General features: G+C 47.4%; 1 protein-coding gene across 1 annotated transcript in view; it reads right to left on the reverse strand.

The window, feature by feature from the left end:
* ARHGEF28 (Rho guanine nucleotide exchange factor 28) overlaps positions 1-19,126 on the reverse strand; it is a 245,968-nt gene extending 226,842 nt beyond the window's left edge. Inside the window, exon 1 of the mRNA XM_081132719.1 lies at positions 19,019-19,126. The gene's annotated coding sequence lies outside the window, so the exon portion shown is untranslated. The remainder of the gene's footprint in view (positions 1-19,018) is intronic.
* Between the last annotated feature and the right edge of the window lie 370 nt (positions 19,127-19,496).

A 19,496-nucleotide genomic window follows, 5' to 3' on the forward strand; every position in this document is an offset into this window, starting at 1 on the left:
GACAGAATCAAATGCACGTAAGCACCTGCAACACATCAGCTACACACTGTTGCCAGCCTTTTCTTTCCAAGAGACAGTTCCCCCAACTAAGGCCTAATTTCTGGAAGGCATGTCGCTTGCACCTGGACACACCGCTGGAAAACCAGCAGGCCAAGAGCGAAGAGATCTGGGCTCCGACCTCCGCTGTCTCCTACTGTGTGACTGTGAGGCCATTCACCCACTTGGAAGCTCCCTTTTCCTGTCTGGAAAATGGGAACAATAATCGTTGCCCACCCCTGGACATGTAGGGATTCAGTGAGATTTGTGGAAACTTTCAAGGACACCAGATATGTAAAATATCATTATTACCAAGTACTTGTACACTTGTAAGTGACCTTCTCAGAGAGATTTCTGACACCACCTTCGCATTTCCAGTTCAACCACTTTCCTCACCTCGCTCATGAGCCTACAGAGTCTTTATGGCTCTTTATGCCTCTTTCCAATGGTTTGGTTTACAACCGTCTTTACTGGAGCCCCACCCTTCCCGGCTAATTCTTTTTCCTTCTGCTCCCCTAGTTTGCCCACTGTCCCTCGTATGGTCCACACTCAGTCCCACTCCTGCCCTTTTACTCTTACTGGCCCTCCTGCCTGAGTACCCATCCCTCACCCCCTCTGTCTACCTAAATGGTATGTAATGAAAACCCTAAAACCCCACTCATTTCACCTGCTCCATGACACCCTTGATTACTCCAGCAACAAGGATTTCCTCTCCTGGTTCTGAACTCCTAACCAGGCTTCCAGTTCCTATGATTTTAACCAATTTCTAGCTTTTCCTTTCTGCTAGGGTTACCTCGTCAACTGCATAATTAGCTTCTTGAGAGAAAAGATCGTATCTTTTTTTATACCCGCTCCCCATTCTCTAAAATTTCAGAATCGTTAGTGTAACAGAGAAGAAAAGCATGGGCTGGAGGCTCTCAAACCTCCCTGTGCATCGAGACGTGCATCCTCGGTTCATTTCCCCAAACCTCTCACAGGCACCCACTCTGTGCCCGAGGTCGAAGGGACCAACGTGAGCAGAGCAAGTTCCTGGGTCTCACAGGCTCGAGAGCGAGCAGGTCAGTAACTAGGGAGCCTAGGAAGGGGGCCCCAGGAGGGTTAGAGCATGATTCCAACTCAGACTGGGTTTTTTTGTTTTGACAGATCCTGCCTCAGGTTTGTTTGTACAGATAGCACAGGAGGGCACGGCCCCAGGCAGACAGCAGCCCAGGGGTCACACCAGTCCTTCCATCCTCACGTCGGGAGACAGGGGCCTCTACTGTGGAGCCTTCTTGGGGGCCTGGGCACCTTTGGGAGCCTGAGCTGGAGCTGGAGCCCCACCCACAGCCTGGGGCTTGGTTTGAGCCCTTGAACTCGGCCAGCAGAGCCTGAGAACCCTTGGCCTCCCAGGGCACGGGCACGTTTCCCAAGCTTGGGGTAAGGACATAGGTAAGGGGGCTGAGCTTGCGGCTGCCGCCCTTTGGGGTCTTGGGCTTGACCTCCTTGGGCATCATGAGGGCCTTGGTAGCCTCGGCACGTGAGCTCACGGCCTCGGCACTACTGCATCTTCTTCAAGCCCTTCCTGTGCTTCTCGGCAAAGCGCATGTTCCTCGGGAACTTGGGGTCCCCCCTTAAGAGATCCGTGCCTTTGTGATCGGGGTTTCTTGATGCAGTCCTGTGGCGTTTTCAGGACTGGTTGTGCATGGTGTGGTTCTTGGACGTGGCCATATCTGTACCACCCCTGCCTCGCGGCCTCAGCTCCCCACAGCCAGTCTCCCTGTCCTCTCCTGGGCTGTGCCCCGCCACCATCCAGGAGTCCCAGGTGGCTTCCGATGCCGCATGGCCAGTACTCACCAAAGCCCCAGTTCACACTTTAACTTACAACCATAGTGCAAACATATAATTGCCTCTTCCCTTGTAGAAACTGAGCCATAAACACAGTTTATGTGTGAAGGCTGCACTTCACACATTGAGATGAGCAAAATGTTGGAAATAATCTAAAAGACCCTCATAGAGAATAGTACAATATTAGAGAATTTTATGCAGTCACTACAAATGATTTTTGAAGGATATTTAATAACAAAAACATTCACAGTGTAAAAAGTGAAAACTAAAGGATGTCTTGTGTATATACCCTGCGACGTCCTTTATGTCACTGTGAAGTAACGAGCTGTTGCTGGCGGCAGGTTTACCTGCACCAGACCCTGTCTGCTAGCACTTCACATAGCGACAGCCCGGGCGAGACCTTTAACATCCGGCTTCCCCAAATAACACAACCTAAGTAACGCAACGTGTGTGCTTTCAAGACAAGACCTCGCCTCCTAGTACAATGACTTTCCCTCTATTCCCCCGTATGGAAAAACTGATTTCTGCCCCAGCTCCTCCATAACCCTGCTATTTATTCCTCAAGCAAGAACCCGTTCCTTTCTTCTGTTTTCCAGGCACTTTTTCTACTGGTAACAAATAGAAACATATAATAGAAATAACAAACAGACAAGGGTTGGTTACAAAGTTCTAAAAGGTAGCACTAAAACACTGTAACTAAATAAAACTCACTTGGAATCAGGAGAGCAGGTTCAAGTACACGGTCCTGGCTTTATTTCCACTAGAAGCACGCCCTCCGGCAAGTACTGTCGAGTCTCTGAGCTCCTGGTTCCTGATCAATAGAACCACAGGGCTGAACTACCTCATGGCTGCAGCTCCTTAATCACAGAGGTTCACAATGACAACCCTCCCAACACTCAGAATGTGAGTCTGATATTTCTGACTCCTCCTTGCTCTGCCACCAAAATCATCCTTATTCCAAAAACCTCCCCCAAACCCCTCTCAACTCTTTCTATTCTAGATCAGGTGTTCCTGGGCCCCTCTCACCCTATCCTCTCTGCCCAACCCACCACCACCTAAAACATAGCAAAGAGAAAAAAAGAGAAAAAAGCCACGTAAGTGATATTTAAGAGGCAGGACCCTAACATGGTTAAAGGCCCATGATTTACACTCAGATATGGGTGTCAACCCAGTTTAGCAACTTATAAGCTTCTGACTCGAGGCAAGTCGCTTAGTCTAAGCCTGTTTCCTCATCTATGAAATGAAGATCATAATGATGCCATTTCGTAAGGCTGTCAGAAGGATGAATGAGCAACACACAAAGCCCTGAGCGAGAGCCTGGCACACGCACGCACTGTAATGTCATTACGATGATGGTGGCAGAGATTACTGCTGCTCTAAATGTTATTTTCCTGGAGGATCCACTGCCTAGAAAACTCATCCCAAGAGCCACTCCTAGGATGGGAAGGACAGGCTTCTGTCTGCAGGAGGCAGGGGCTCGAGAGATGGGGTAAAAGGTGAGGGATGTTCCTGGGCACTCAGCCGTCCCCTCACTGCCCTCCATTCCCGAGGGGGAAGGGCCATGGCACCTCAGGGCCAGCCCAGGAAAGGCATTGCTGCAGCCACCTGACTCTGAGAGAGAGACAGGCGTGTGTGAGAGGAACAGGCGGTGACATCCAGAATTTAACTTGTTTGTGGAACATTCAGTCCCCCATCTCATTTAATGAGAAGCCGCATTCATGTTTCATTTAATTCTAGGAAGCATTAATGTTTCGCTCACTTGTTGACTTTTTCGCATGTAAAATATTGTCCCCGGCCTCTGTCTTCTAGCAGCAAATATTATTTATAATGTTTCCTGGAAATGGCATATTTCCCAAGGGCTGGACAGGAACTCTCAATCACGGGGTGCCAAGCCCACAGCCCCATCCTGCCCTCTCAGTGCAGAGGCGCCCCTGACGGAAGATTCACTGTTTGAAGGAAAATGAATTTTCTGGATGCTGGACATATTGTCCAAAACATCATTAATGGAAACAGAGAACCTGCCGTTATAATGTGATGTCAACCCAAAGCATGTCTGGATGTGAATTCACGGCAATTTTACAAACAAAACAAAACAAAAAATCAAAGTAAATTCATGCACAGGAAAGCGGGTTGTCCACATCAGCGAGGACAAGCATAAGCATTCGTCTAGAGATAATGAAAACAGCTGATGAATTAAAGGAAATCCCCATTCACTTTACTCACCTAACAGATCAGGTAATTACAATCTGCCAAATACTAACTAATATCTAGAGGAAAGAAAACTCACCATTCACTCTTAAAATGCTCCATCCACTGGGAATAATAGACTAAAACAGATAATTATACACCCACTGTGGCGTGGGCAATACCAAGTACAAGCATCGAACTGGAAGCGGGGAGCAGAGACTGGTTAAGAAGAGATGTGACAGAGACTGACTACCAGCTGGCCCCAGACACCCCTTCTGCCCTTCATTTCAGTGGCAGGGTCCTGCAACTTCCGCTGGGCACGCGGCCAACCAGCTAAGGCTCCACCGCCCACTACGGTGGCCGTTAGCTACATGTGGCTACTGAACACCTGAAATGTGGCTAGTCCTGCATGCTGAACTGATAATATTTTAGATATATTGGGTTAAGTATCCTAAGTTATTCTCACCTGTTTCTTTTCTTTTTTAGCACAGTTATTAAGTTTTTTTAATTACATATGTGGCCTCCATTATACTAGTGCTGAGCTGAAGACTATTGCCCAGCCTCCCCTGAAACGAGGTGCAGGCACACGACTGAAGCTTTGGCTGAGACGATGCGAACAGAAGTAACGTACACAACGTCTGAGCTGGGCTTTTCAAAGGAAGGAAGGTGCTCTCCACGACATCTTTTCCTGTTCTTACTGGCTGGGTGCAGATGAACAGCGCTGAGCCGGCTGCAACTGTGCCAACAACGATGATGCCCTATGGGTGGCAGAACAAGGCAGAAGGAACGTGGTCCCTGGGTAACCTCAGAATGAGCCACCCTGCTCTCCAGCTTAGACTTTCAAATAAGAGAAATTCTTGCCCTATTTAACCCTCTGCTTAAGCCTCTGAAGTACCTCAACTCAAAGGCCTCTCAAAGAGCAGGAGTTTGCCAGGTGTAGTGGTCATAAGGGCCAGGAGCAAAGAGAAGGGTGTTTGAAGCAAAAAAAAAAAAAAAAAAGAGGGTGTTTAGGGTAAAGCAGACAACAGAGCCAAGTGAGAGAGGCAGGGGCGCAGGGCGTGTGCAGAGAGCCCGCCCACGGGGGCACAACACTAAAGGTGCAGCTGCAGGGGCCAGTCAAGGCTGCGGAGTCTCGAACGATGGGTTGAGAACCTTGCACTTTTTCAGGCAGGAACGGGGAGCCACTGAAAAGCCTGTCCAAGGAGGGATCGACTCTGTTTTCAGGATTGCCAAACCAAAGGCAGGGAGAACAGCAGCCCTCCAGACAGGGCGTGACCGGGGCCGGCCTGCAGCGAAGCGGTGTGGGGGCTTGAGGCCTTTCCACAGGTAGAGGCGGCCCTGGGGAACGGAGAAGGGGCAGAAATCCAGCCCGGCTCTCGGGCCTCGGGCCTCGGGGAGGGTGCCAACAACCTGGCGGAGAGGCCTGAGCAGGAGGCGTTTTGGGTGAAGCAGGGACGTGACAGGCTCAGTTTCAAACACGCTGAGGCTGAGGCGTGCCAGGCAGTCACTGAGCTGCCGCTTGCCCAGCGCTCAAACATGGTACCAGGAAAGGATGTGGATTCCGGGAGGGCATTTAGGTAGACGCCCGGTGTCCACAGACACCGCTGGCCCGAACCAGGGGACAGTAAGTGCCAGGAGGGGGGAAAGCAAGAGAGGAGAAAAGTAATTGAAATTACAGGGATGTAAGATGCTGCTGAGACTCTCCGGGCTCTTCCCAGAAAAGCAAGCAGGGAAACAAGAATGCACAAGGCTTTCGGGGGAAACAGGGAGTCAAAAGGGGCTGAAGCTATTATAAGGGTCTTAAGGCCAAACGTGTGTTCAGAATGGCTCTTACTTAACCTCTACATTAAGTTTTATTAGTAATAACAGCAAATCCCAAATGACCTAGAAGCCTCCACGTTCTGGAGAACACTGCCATGTTTTCTGAGGAAGGACCACACAGAGATATTACAATTCCATTTCAAGTGTGCGTCAAAGCTAAAATTAGTCAAAATGAGACGAAAACGTCAGCACTCCAGCCCACTGGAGTAAGCCATGTTTGCAGAGGTTGCATGTTTACTTTGCCTATTTTTTAGGAAACAACCTGAGAATAAATTCCATCACTTTGAATTCTGAAAAATGCTAGTAACGTGAGGAGATTTTGTTTAGAATTTCTAGTGCGTGGTAATAGTAAGACCAGACTGACCAAAACTGATTTAAGTATTTTTCTGCAGAACACGTGCCCCCTTATTGTCTGCCCCTGGCCAGGCTGGAGGGAAGGGCGGGGCAGGGCCACTGCCCACCCCTGGAGGCCACTGGAAACTGAGAAGGCCCAACAGGACAGAATCAAGGTCAAAAAGGAATACGCGCAGAATGGCAGAGGCCAGAACAAAAGCAGATAAATCCCTGGGGGTGACTAAATGAGAAGTCACCTTGAAGGTTAAAATACACACATTTAAAATGCAAACAGGCTGCTGGGAAATATAAAAGACGCCGGGAACAGAGCACAGGTATAGGGAGGTCAGAAGTCTGGGTCGAGAACACCGTGCCTAGTCTGAAGCGTTTCCTCTAAAATAGCCATGAACTTGGAGGTCATACTTGACCACCCAGAGAGCATGAGACTCTGTGGAAAAAAGATTTTTTTTTAAATTTCTATTTTTCATCCTGGAAAGGTTTAGGATGACAGGCTGTGTAAATCAGGTCCTCACACGCAGACACGTGTCTTACGTATTTTGTGGCAAGTGAAAAAGACAAGGCACTTCGTTTCACCGTGAAGTCCAATCTGGAAGTAGAGGCAGTGAAGAGTTTTCAGATCGGCTGGTTAAAGCATGAGCACTTTTGGCGTCTTCTACAGGTGAGCAGGCTGGATTGTCCCCCTACACCTTCGGAGCGACACCAGGGGAAAGTGAAGAGAGAAGGGAGCCCCACAGACCAGGGCTCAGCAGACCGCTGCACCTAGGGCAGGTTGTTTCGCCTCATATCTCCTGAGCTTCCTTGGCTATAAAACAGAGACGAGGTGGCTGTAGGGATTAAAGAAAACAAGCACAGTGCTGAACAAAGGGAGAGCAACTGACAAGTGGTTATCATCTTTACTATCAGGCTCCAGAACTCCAAACCAAAGGACACAAAGAGGTCTTTCCAAAGTTGATGAAAATTCCACCAGATGCTCCCTATGAACGGGCCCTCGGCTGCTCCAGGGACTGCTTGGATAGCTGGATAAACCTGGTAAGCAGATTCATTTTTCCAACCGCAGAAAGGCATTTACACAGTGGCTCTACCCACGATGACCTATGGCAGCCATGTGCTAATTAAACGAAGTCCCCTTCCTGTGCAGTAAGGGTGCTGTGTGTTCTCCCTCTACCAGATCTAGAAGAAAGATTTTTGGTTTTAGTGTTAAAGAGCCAAATCCTCCCCAAAGAGGCACCACAACTCAAGACTCCAGGACAGTCAGTGTATACTTAACCCAAGACATTTCTAGTATGGAGAATCAACTAATAAAATACTGCGTGACTGTCACAATTGAGCAGGGCTCCGAATCCGGATGAAATGAGCAAAAACAGTTCATTACCCTGCCATCACCTTTGGGCAACCAGTCCAAGCGAGGAGGGCCTTTTTGTCACTGGCTTTGAGGAATTCAAAGAGAAACTTTATTTCTTAAGGAAACAGGGAGCCAAACATTTACAAACTGTTTAAAAGTATATATCCCCAAATATGAGAGAAGTAATCACGAAAACCTCTTTTGGTGCTGTTTTTCCTAAAAGGGGGATTCGAGGTCTAATCAAATGCCTCACTCATGCTTTTTTCCAACTGTCTTTATGTTCTAACTAAACAACAGAAGGAAAGAAAAAGTGGTTTTTGAGAAGTTTTTTTTTGGGGGGGGGGTATTTCTGCAACCTCAAGTACAGAACCAAAATTCCTATCAGAACATGGCCACTCATTAGCCTTTTCTTACACAACGGCCCTGAGGCTTTCCTCCCCTCATCTGAACTGGCTCCTCATTTTTCTTCCACATTTTTAAATGCAGAAGTGTTAATTTAACAAGCTGTAGGAGCTGGCGTGGCACCAACTGATCACATCCCCCACTTCCCCATGGGTATGTGCAGGAACAGTAAAGTGACACCATGAATAACTTTTCACAAGAGAGCTATCATTTCTTAGGTTTTGGTTTTATATTTATATATCACTTAAACTTTCCAAAGTATTTCCATCTATTGGCAAACTGCATCTGATTGGCAAACCACCCAGTTTTATCTAGAGGGCTGGAATCATCCCCATTTCACAGATGTGGAAACTGGAAATGGGAAACACTCATCTAAAGTTAAACCAGGTTTGCACCCTTATCTCAAGCTTGATTTTAAGGCTCTAAGTCAGAACAACTGCATTTTAAGCAAATGTGACCTGTTAATAAATCTTTAACTAGCTCATTTTTGTTAACGTCAATAAAACAGAGGAAAGTGCTGCTTAAACAGAGTACGTGACCATGTCACCTGCACTGGCTGAAATTTTCTTTGGCACCATAAGCACCAAAGCTCTGCCAAACTGATAGTTGAATGGCATTCTGATGCAAGGCTCACAAAATAAACTAAATAAGGCGGTTTAACTTTCTTAGGGTTTTTGTATCGTACATGCGACTATTTATATATTACTCAAAGAATCGCAGAAGGTGACAGATGAGGAAACTGAGATCAGGGGCATGAGTATCGCTTATGGGCTTGGGGCTAGGTACCTGCCTGATCCCTGCAACAGAAACACAAAGAATCAAGAAAAGAGAGCTGGGAAGAGGGGCAGGAGACCTGGTTGGGAGTGTCCACCCAGGCCCAGCTCACACACACCCTTGTCACTGTGCATACCATAGTGCTAGTGTCTGGACTTGCCATTTTCAAAAGTGCTGGCTATTTCCTATATGTGCATCTCACCTTAAGCATATTATGGTTTTGACATTCAGCCCCGCTAATAAAATACAATATAAAAATGGATCGTTGACTTTATTGTTGACATTTATGAAAAATAGAGAATATGAACCATAAACTTATCCTATCAAAGAAAACAAGCAGTTAGTTAATCAGTAGATTTAAGTCACTCACAAAAGTATAAGCTGGCTATGAAAAATGCTGTGGCTGATAACTCACTGAGAAAAACCAACACAATTTACAAAGGTGTTTTTATTATGTAATGAGATATATATAAAATAATAACTAAATGTATATACATGTTTACTAGTCAGGAATATACTGACCCAATGTCCAAAGGCAAACACATGAGTGTTCCCAACAGCTGTACAAGTCACTGAACTAATTAAGAATTCTTCTTTGCACATATTCATGTAATTTCTTAATTTACAGAAAGGAGATTTCTTGTACCTACTTCCAACTGGAAGATGTTATAGGCCAAGAACGGCTGCCTGATACACTGGCTCCAGAGGCCCGGGCTCAGAGCGCCTCAAGGCTCCACACCGGCCCCTGCCCTAGCAGCCAGCACACAGGCTGCCCTGGGAGGCGGATCTGTGCCCACACCTCAGTCAGGGGCTGCAGCAAACTTATCACATCCTTCAGATTGCCTTGGATAGCACCTTGCTTATAACAGAGATTAATATTTTATTTTTCTAATTTGGTTTATTTCGAGATAGCTCATTTAAGCACTTGTGTTAAATTGTACACATACTAAACAGAAAATGGAAATTCCCCCTAATCTCTCCATGGATGACTGAATGAGCAATACTTGGTGCACATCTGCCTCTGAGTGGATCTGTCAGCAGGCACGTCTTAGCACCTACTTGGTAAAATCCTGCATGCTGGAGCCAACAAGATCTGCTCCCGAGACAGAGGCACCCTGGCTGGATGTCATCAGTCTCCAAAATAGCTGCTCCTTCTCTCCGCCCTGTAATAAACCTTGAATTCAATACAAACAAAAGCACACTAGCTACTTTAAAGAAGGAAAAATAAGGAAAAGGAACTGAGAAAGTGTCCCAGGATAGAAATCAACCACATATTTGGAATTCTATGCGGATAAGTTAACAAGAACACAGGCACCTGGCAGGAAAAAATTTTAAGGAAATTATTGAGACGTGATACACATCCTGTCAAAACAACGCATGAAGTGGTGATTCATTCGATCAGCATCTTCTAAATGCTATGTGACTTTAAACGCTCCATAAGTTTATCAATATTTCATTGTGGCACAGAAGGATTTTTTTTTAATTTAAGTACTAAGCTGTTCAAATGATCCTGTGCCCAAAAATAAATAAATAACAAGCACATACCGTATTCACTACAGTCCTCTGTAAGGTCACTAAGACCAGGCACTCTCATTTGCCTCCGCTAGTCTAGTTTTGGTTAAGGCTGTGGCCATCAACGTCACCCAAGTGTAGAGGGCTCAGCCCTGGACTGGAGAGTTGTCCCAACAACAGAAACAGCAGAATCCCTTCACCCTTGACAAGCTGAGCAGAACACCAAGACCTTGATCAAATATCTCCTGAATTCTGTAAGACTGTTCTCACTCTCAAGTGTCTAGAGTTAGAAAAAAAGATACTATATACAAAGCAAGGTTTTTCTATACAAATTTAAGATGTAAAGTCATTGCAAGCATACTGCCAAAACAAACTGAAATACAAAAGAATAGTCTTTTCTGTGTGATAATATCCGAGTTTTTCTCCCCCACCAAATAGTTACTGTAAATGTTTAGTTTATTGATAAGCCCAAATTTAAAAGGATTTTTTAAATTATGAGCAACAAGTAATTATGTAATTTTGGTAAATAAAAGTTTTAAAGCAAGTGATGGAATTTGACATCTGAAAGATATGAACTATACAGATGTTCATTAAAATGTCTATTTCTTAAATTCACTTTTTATAACATCACTGAAGCAGATACATGTTTACAATATAGATTGTATTTAGGACATTAGAACAGAAAAAAATACTGGATAATACTTTGATTCCCATTTACTAGGTATGGCTCCCAGAAGATTACCTTCACTCAGGCTGCTGACTCAGGCTGCCAAGAATGCCCTGCCCTAAACCACCTCCAAATCAAAATATATTTATTGGCTTTCACAGCTGCTGATTTGGCAGCACTGAGAGCTCCCCAAAAGCTACTCCCAAACCTCTTATCTCTAAGCCTCCAGCACCCAGTATAGGCCTGCCTCATAGTAATTACTAGCCAAACTCAGTGAAGGCTCAAAACTCAGAACTCTCACACTCCCTGGGGTGGAAAGGCTTTGGGAAGAACACCTAGATAAGAGGGTTTAGAGCCCTACACCCAGCAAGGAAAAGCCCAAACAGAATAATGCCCAATGTCCAAATCCCCAATATAATAGGATGTCTTTATCTTGAGGTTCTGTGAGAAATGTAGGGGTGTTAAGCCTTCAAATGTCATCGTTTTTATGAGCACAAGTTCGTTTCTTTTCATATTTCTAGTCAGGAGCTACATGAAATACTAGAGGTTTTAGAAATTTTTTATGCCTTTTGAAAAAAAAGTTGTGAAATCAAACAGAAGAGAACTCACCAAGTTTCTTAAGAGAAAAGAGGGGAGCCCAAGGGGGAGAAAAAAGAGGGGAAGATGCAGGGAGGAGAAAATAGAGAGAACCATTACAAATATTATTTTAGCTAAAAATAGACATTTATCAGAAATGCGATAAATTTCAGGGCATGTTCTCCACCCAGCCTAAACGGAGTTAGGCATATGAAGTTCCATCGGCTAAAATAAAATGAAAACCCATTTTCAGTCATTTCTGAATTCAATTAAAAATAATTACTAGATTATTCCTGGCTGATTCCACCTCGCTGCTCATGAAGTATTCAGACAATAACATGAGCTGCCATCACAGGGAAGCCTCAGGGTCTGAGCAACCACTTCTCCCTGTAAAGATGCAGCAGTCGAGCAGCATCTTCAAACCCAGGTTCCTGAACAATTTAGATGCTGCCAGTCAAGTGTCTGATGGCACTCTGGAAATTGAGAATTATGCTAGTAACCCAAGAAAGGGACAAGACGCCATCCTTTCCTCCACAGAAACACAGGACTTCAGAGATGGGACACACCATGGAGAAAGGCTTGGCCCAACCCCTAGGGTTTCCAATGAGTCAGCAGGGCCTAGAGAGGTGACATGGCTCACCTGATACGTGTGTCAGTCAAAGTGCTAAGATTTCAACCCAAATTCTGTTTCTGGTTCAGCCTTTGCTACACCCAGACTGTCTTTGAAAAACCTTACTGCACACAACCTACTACCATTTTTTAAATAAATATCATAAAACACCAATCACATCCAAATCCCACTAAAAAAAGTTGTTTGTGTCCTGGGCAGGTGGCTCAGTTGGTTGGATTATATGCACCTTCATGTTCACTGTAGCATTATATACAATAGCCAAGACATGGAAACAATCTAAGTAACCATCAACAGATGAATGGGTAAAGAAAATGTGGTATATGAACATGATGGAATATAATTCAGCCATAAAAAAGGAAATCTTGCCCTTTGCAACAACATGGATAAACCTGGAGGGCGTTACGCCAAGTGAAATAAGTCAGACATAAAAAGACAAATACTGTCTGCTGTAAAATACACTATTAGTAATATGTGGAATTTTTTAAAAAGCCAATTTCATAGAAACAGATTGTTGCCAAGGGCTGGGAGCATGAGGAAATGGGGAGATGTAGGTCAAAAGGTATAAACTTTCAGTTACAAGTTCTAAGGATCTAACGTACAGCATGGTGACTACAGTTTAAGTGGTATTACATACTTGAAAGGTGCTGAGAGTAGATCTGAAGTGTACTCACCACACACACAAAAAAAGAGTTAACTATATGGAGGTGTTAATTATCTTGATCTTGATAACTATTGCACAATGTACATGTACATATTTAAAGTATACACGATGATTTGATACACAATAATATTTTTCATTATTCTTCAATAACGTTGGGGAAAAGAACACAGACTGGGCTGTCGTTATGGTTATTAGGACCCCACCTCAACGTAGGCAAGGACAGTATTCAATGGTCGCCCACTTGGAGGTATGCTATACAGGGGGATTGTGAATCTGCTAAAAACTAGGGGGAAACTTTTAGGTTTCTTTCAATCAAAGACTGATTCTAATCAAAAATCTCATTCACTTCCCCAAATTGTACAATTTTCTAAGAGAGGCCTGGGGAGTCTCCATTTACATCTGAGAAGGACGTCATATAACTTCCTGAGCAACGTTTATCTTCCCTCCCCTGCATCCCAATATTTTCCAATGCAGTCCACACCTGATACACAAGAACCCATCATCATCAGCCTTTGCAGAGATGCTGTAAGCCAAAAGGACTTGTCATGACAGTTAGCAAAATAACTAACCAATCAACATACGTGTATTCTACTTCGAGCACCCTACGAAGTAGCCTAAATCAAGGTCCTTGCCATCAATGGGCTGACAGTCAGGTTAGAAAGTTGAGACTTACACACGGGGCCATATAATGAACCCAGGAGCAGTGGAAAGTGATAAATGAGAGTTACCAACAACAGGATAATAGGAGTTCAGAAAGGAAAGAGCTCAGTTGCTACTAAGTTGGTCAAAGGTGGTAGGAGCACGCTTTGAGGACTGGGACACAGGCATGCCTCACTTCATTGTTGTGCTTCACAGATGTGGTTTTTACTAACTGAAGGCAAGACCTTCTACCAGCAAAAAGATTACAACTCACTTTACTGCGATGGCTGAAACTTAACCCTCACTATCTCCAAGGTACAGCCATACATGTCATCTGGAGAGGAAGAGGTGTCTAGCATGAACAAAGTCAAAGAAGTTAGAAAGTACACAGCCTGTTCCACTGGGCAATTACTAGTCCTGACTGATGGAAGCAGAGTTCACACGAGGAGGCGGTGGGGAACAGGTGACATGTCCGTAGCATAAAAAAACACCATCAGAAAATACAGTCATTACCCCTTCCTGGATTCTTTCAGATGCAGAACGCCAGAAACACATAAAGGTCAGGCAAGTAGCTTGCAAACCCGGCTGTATCACCTTTTTTAAAAATTATGTCAGGCCAACCTGAGAGATTCTGAACCCTGGTGATTCCAGTGAACAACTAGGCTCAGAATCCTGGGTTAGGGGCTCAAATAACCCATCATCATCCCTACCATTTGCAACTCTAACCACTGGTCATTCAGCAAACCATGAGGCTGGTAGAGCAAGAAAAAGAGGAAGACTACTGAGGAAGAACCAGATGGCAATGCACAGGCAATAAACAAGGGTCATTAGGGGGAGAAAGAAATTCACCTCAGAAGGTCTTGGCCTGAGCCATCCAGCCCAGTGAAAACCTCTTGCTCTTCACCGATGCTCAGTAGTCTGAGACCTCCTTTGCTTCAAGTCCTGGTTTACAGTATCCCTGCAAAGGCTAATGGTTTTCCTGTGTATCTGGTGTGGAAATTTTTATCATGAAATTCCGAAACAATCTGCCCACTCATTTTTTATCTTCCCTGATCTACCCCATTCCTCTTCCCCATGGGAGACTCGTCAGAAGAGAGGGAGCAGGGCAATCTATGACCTGCATGCATGGGATCCAGACTTTCATGTCTGAAATCTCTCTGGACTAAGTCCAGAAAGATAACTCAGCCATTTCAACCTGATGACTGTCTGGTGATCAAGGTGAGGTAGGTTAACTGTACTAATATAGTTCATAATCCCTGAAAATGCTTATTGCCTGCCCACTGAGGGCTGACCCTGTGGACAGTGCATCCCTGGCAGTGTTGCCCAAGAGACAGAAAGGCGGACTTGACCAATGCCCCCCTCACTTTGAAATTCCATGATGTTAAGACTGACAAGTTCTTAGAAACCATCAAGTCTACTCCTTTCCATTTCACCAGATGAGAAAATAGAGACGCAGAGACATCTCATACTCACCCAAGGTGACACAACAGAGAGGTCACAGGCCATCTCTATCCCTGCCTTGAACTTGAAGCCTAGTGTGCTTTCCCCTGAGGTCACAATGACATCTCACTGCCTGCTGAAACCTGGGAAACCTGCTAGAGCTACTTTTTCTTTAATGTCTATTTTCCATTTGTTACAAATACAAACACCAACGTTTTCTGGCACTCACTCTCTGCCAAGCACTGCTAGGAGAGCTCTCTGTAAATTTCCTCATTGTGTTCTCACAGCCGCCCAAGGGGACAGGTTACAACGATTACCCCCGTTTCGCAAATGGAAAGCCTGAAGTAGAGCGAGGTCACACAGCCGGACAGAGCCGGGCTGGCTAACGAGACAGTCTGGCTCCAGAGTCCCCACTCTTAACCACTCTGTTATGGTTCATGAAAGATAATTTCTTTAAATTACAAAATGATGGAAGAGAAGAACCAAGCTGCAAGCACAAAGGGCATGATCGCTAGTGTCTGACAATGAATTTAAGAGCTAAACCATAAATGCCATTGATATCTGTAACACCTCTCTTGATCGTCTATGTATTACGTTAAGGGAAAGCCTGTGTGCAAACCCTAATATGTAAAGCATATTAACATTTTAAGCATGTTTTAAAAAGGTGGCATGATCGTGTGCACACCGGCCAAACAAAGCCTGCCACTCGAATTAGGCAGAACATTATCTGAGCGCTGGTTTTAAAAGGGTCTCTTCTGGACGTGCCTTGGAAAGCGAAGGTGTGGCGACCTCCCCCGTGCTGGCCTTCACTCACCGGCGCTCTGCTATTAAAGGAGCATTGCTTTTACATTAACTTTCTATTGACTTTCTACAGAAATCCAACCTCAAATTGAGGAAACAAACTAAAATAAGAGAAGACACCTCTGAAGACAAATAAAAATACATCTGAAAAAAGTGCTCAAAGCCAAGATGACTGAGACAAATACCCAATATTCACTTACATTACTTTTTTCACTTGCCTTCATATTAAAAATGATGTCAACTCTCATTATATTGGTTATCCCGGAGAAGAAGTCCAGGAGCAGTGATGGTAGAAATAAACACATTACAATGGTGCCTAAGATCAAATTTCAGGGGGAAACTTGCAGTCAGTAAAGAAGATGTACTATCCCACCAAAAAGTTACATGACATTTTACCAGCCAAATACCCTAGCGTCAAGTGTGCAAAAGCCCACTGAAAACGAAACCGATCCTAGAAACTCTGAAGCCAGAAAAGTGCAGTATTGCCTTAAACCTGAAACCCACAGTCCAGAGAATTAAAGAGCAGTGTCAGGTGCACAGGGGACCCTCAAATATTTGTTGAATGATTATAAATGAAGAAAATGATCCCAGAAAGAGGAGCGTGAAAGAAACTGTGAAAACAACTAAACAGCAGAGTGACACTGCCTTGAGCTTTTGAGAACTTTTTAATACCAAGATAATAACAAAAGGACTGAGGGTTATAGATACCGGACAAAATGACAGAGTACCATCCAATCGGGGCAAAATGCTCGATGGTATGGGACCCGGCCTGCACTTCTTAAGAAAAATATCACCAAGCCTTGACTCAGGCACTACAGGGTGGCCTGATATTTACAGCACAGCTCTAACACGGCAAAGTGCCCTGGATTTGGTGCATTTCAAATACAACACTTTTTTTTTAATTTAGAACTCTCAATAGGAGTCGCCCCGCTTGACCCCTCTATTCATAACAAATCTTATTTAAGGGTACAGGGGGGAAAAATCCTCTAGCTTCTCTGCTCCACTGAGGCAACATAAATACAAATGCAATTAGGCAAAAGCTACATAAACCAGGTCTGTCATATCTGATCATAAATTAAACCATAACAGAATTACCGCCAGGCTGGGAGTTCAAGAGTAATTTGGGATCTGTGCAGTACCATCCTAGCCGTGCCCCACCCCACCCCCATCATAAAGGATTTTCCAACATTTATGTAATAAATCTTCTCTGGGGAGTCAGCCCTTGGTCATATACACCAGCAGGACTTAAAGTTGACGCTTAAGTACCAGTATAGTGGTTCCCGGTTTTGTACAGAATGTTTAATATAAAAGTAATACTATATTCCACCATTTACTCTAATACCTATTTAAAACACATTTCCTTTTCTCACATGGCATATACTAAAGGAGGTCATGTATCAGCGCTCACCTGAAATTCCGGCCCAGTTTAAGTCTTAGCCACAAAGGTAGTTTTTTCTAAGAGCACAATGAGAAAATATTCCAAACTCTTCTGCAGTATTCACATGATTTTTAAAAAGGTGTGAAACCCAAGCGAGGCCCCCACTGGAATTTCACAGTGCCTTAGTTACCAACTACAGGCATACCTCGCTTTATTACGCTGCACGTTACTGCGTTTCTCAGATGTCGTGTTTTTGACAAATGAAGGCAAGGCCCTCCACCCGCACAAAAGACGGCAACTCGCTTTACTGTGATACCCTCTTTATTGTGGAGGTATGGAATCGAACCCAGACTACGCAGGACTGTTTTCCTCTTTGTTTCTAAACTGCTTAAAGGGCAGGACAGGTGCTTCCAAGGGCAGTCTAATGGCACACCTGCCGCATGGCTCGTTCTTGGTTAGCCAGGTTTTGATAAGGAAGAAAACAGAGCCAGAGGCAGGAGGGACGCCCAGTCTCTGTCGCCCACCCTCCCGTTCGCCAGGGCATTCTCCTGAGTCACACACCCAGGAGCTAGCCGTGCCTCAGTTTCCCTAACCACCAAATATGAGGTCTGAGGCTATCCCAATTCCTGTCTGACCAAAGCTGACGAGCACACGCAGGTGGAAAGTCCACATCAGAACATGACACTGAAATACTATGTTGCATAAATTCCAAAGGCTTTTGCAACATGTGGTTCTTTTCCTCCAACGACTCCAAAGGACTTAGCGAGGCCATTAATCAAGATCAGGCAAAACACCTTGTGTGCTTTAAGAACGTGTCCACAAAAACGCAGGACAGACAAACGGAACCTTCCCAGGTAAAGTTATCACTCTGCCTGGACAGGCAGGTGCCAAGAGCGACCCACAGAGCGGAACGAGGACCGGCCTTTTCTTTTGCTTTTGCTGTGAAAACAGGGTTCTGCTTCTCCTGGCAGCTTCGGGGACTGGGAACCTTAGATGGCAAAGCTTCAGAAAACCGGAGGACCCCCGAGGGACCCCAGACGGTCGGTGCCTCCGTACTTCTCCGCGCTCCTTGCCCAGGTGGCGCAGGTGCGCGGTCAACCTCGGCCACTCCGGGCCTGCGGGAGCGGGGGTCACGCAGGGAGCAGCTGCGCAAACCCAGGGGCGGCGGCGGTTCCTCCACCCGCGGGGCCACCAGCGGGGGGCGCCGCGCGCCCCTGGCCGTCTGGCCGGCGTCTGGGAAACCGGAGCTGGGCTTCCAGGCGGCCGAGCCCGCAGCTTCCACGCAGCCCTGGGCGGGCGAGGGGGCCTCCTCCGCCAAGCGGGGGCCCGTCCTTGCGACGAAGCTCTGACATGGGAAGGGCACCGCCACCCAGACCCCGGGGGTTCACGGGGAAACAAACCTATGAAATAAGCACGGGGCATCCAGCACAGCTCCCACCTAACCAAGAGAACCGCCGATCCCTTTCAAGACACTGCAGATGTCCCGACACGAAAGAAATGTGAGGGCCTCTGTCCCAGGCTTGGCTGCTCTCTGGGGACCCGGCCCCGCCAAGCACCCTCAACCCGGAGCCGAGGCACCGATGGGGGAGGACACCCCAGCTTTCGAGGGCCACTGATCCCCCCAGCATCGAAGGACACCGGCCGGGCGCCCCCAGCCACCCCGGCCCCGGCGGCGCGGTGGAGAGGGGCCGCGGCCGCCTGCCCGGTGCGCTCCGCCCGCGCCGCCCCAGCCCCTCGCGCCCCGCAGCTGCCGCCGCGCGGGGCCGCGCAGCCCGCGGCACTTGTTGCGGGTCCCCAGGGCCCGGAGGCGGCGGCCATCCCTCGCGCCGCCGCGCCCGCTGGGCACCCCCTCTCCACCTCCGCCGCCCCTCGCGTCCCCGGGGATCCCGGAGAAAGCAGCTCCACGAGCGTGCGCTCAGGTGCGGCGGCCCAGGCTGCAGGGACGCGGGGGGTGGCGCCCAGAGGGCACTCACCTGGCGCTGTGGCCCCGCCGCCGCCGCCGGCCGAGCGAAGCGCTGCCCGCGCCTGCCCGCGGGCGCCCGGAGCCGCGAGGCTCTCCCGCCGCTGCCCACGCCCGGCGGCGGCTCGGCGGCCAGCGCGGGGGCGGAGCCGGGGCCGCGCTCCCAGGCCCGGGCGCCCGCGGCCGGTGCCGCCCCCGCCGCCCGCGCGCCCGCCGGCTGCCGCGGGATCCCGCCCGCCGCCCGCCCGCGTCACACGGCCCGGCCCGCCCGCCGCCGCGCCGACACCCGCTCCTGCGGGAAACCTGACACCCGGGCTGCGCCGCGCCCGCCGCCCCTCCCGCGGGCCGGTGGCCGCGCCCTGGCTCCCGCCCCGGACCCGGGCGCCCGGCGGGCGGAGGCTGGCGCGGCGCGGCCGTGGAGGGCGAGGTGGCGCCCGCGCGCCCCGCCTGGCGCTGCCCGGGAAGGAGCCGGCCCGCCCGCTCCCAGGGGC

This window comes from Miniopterus schreibersii (genome assembly GCF_964146895.1).
Source record: "Miniopterus schreibersii genome assembly, chromosome: 3".
Classification (NCBI taxonomy): Eukaryota; Metazoa; Chordata; class Mammalia; order Chiroptera; family Miniopteridae; genus Miniopterus; species Miniopterus schreibersii.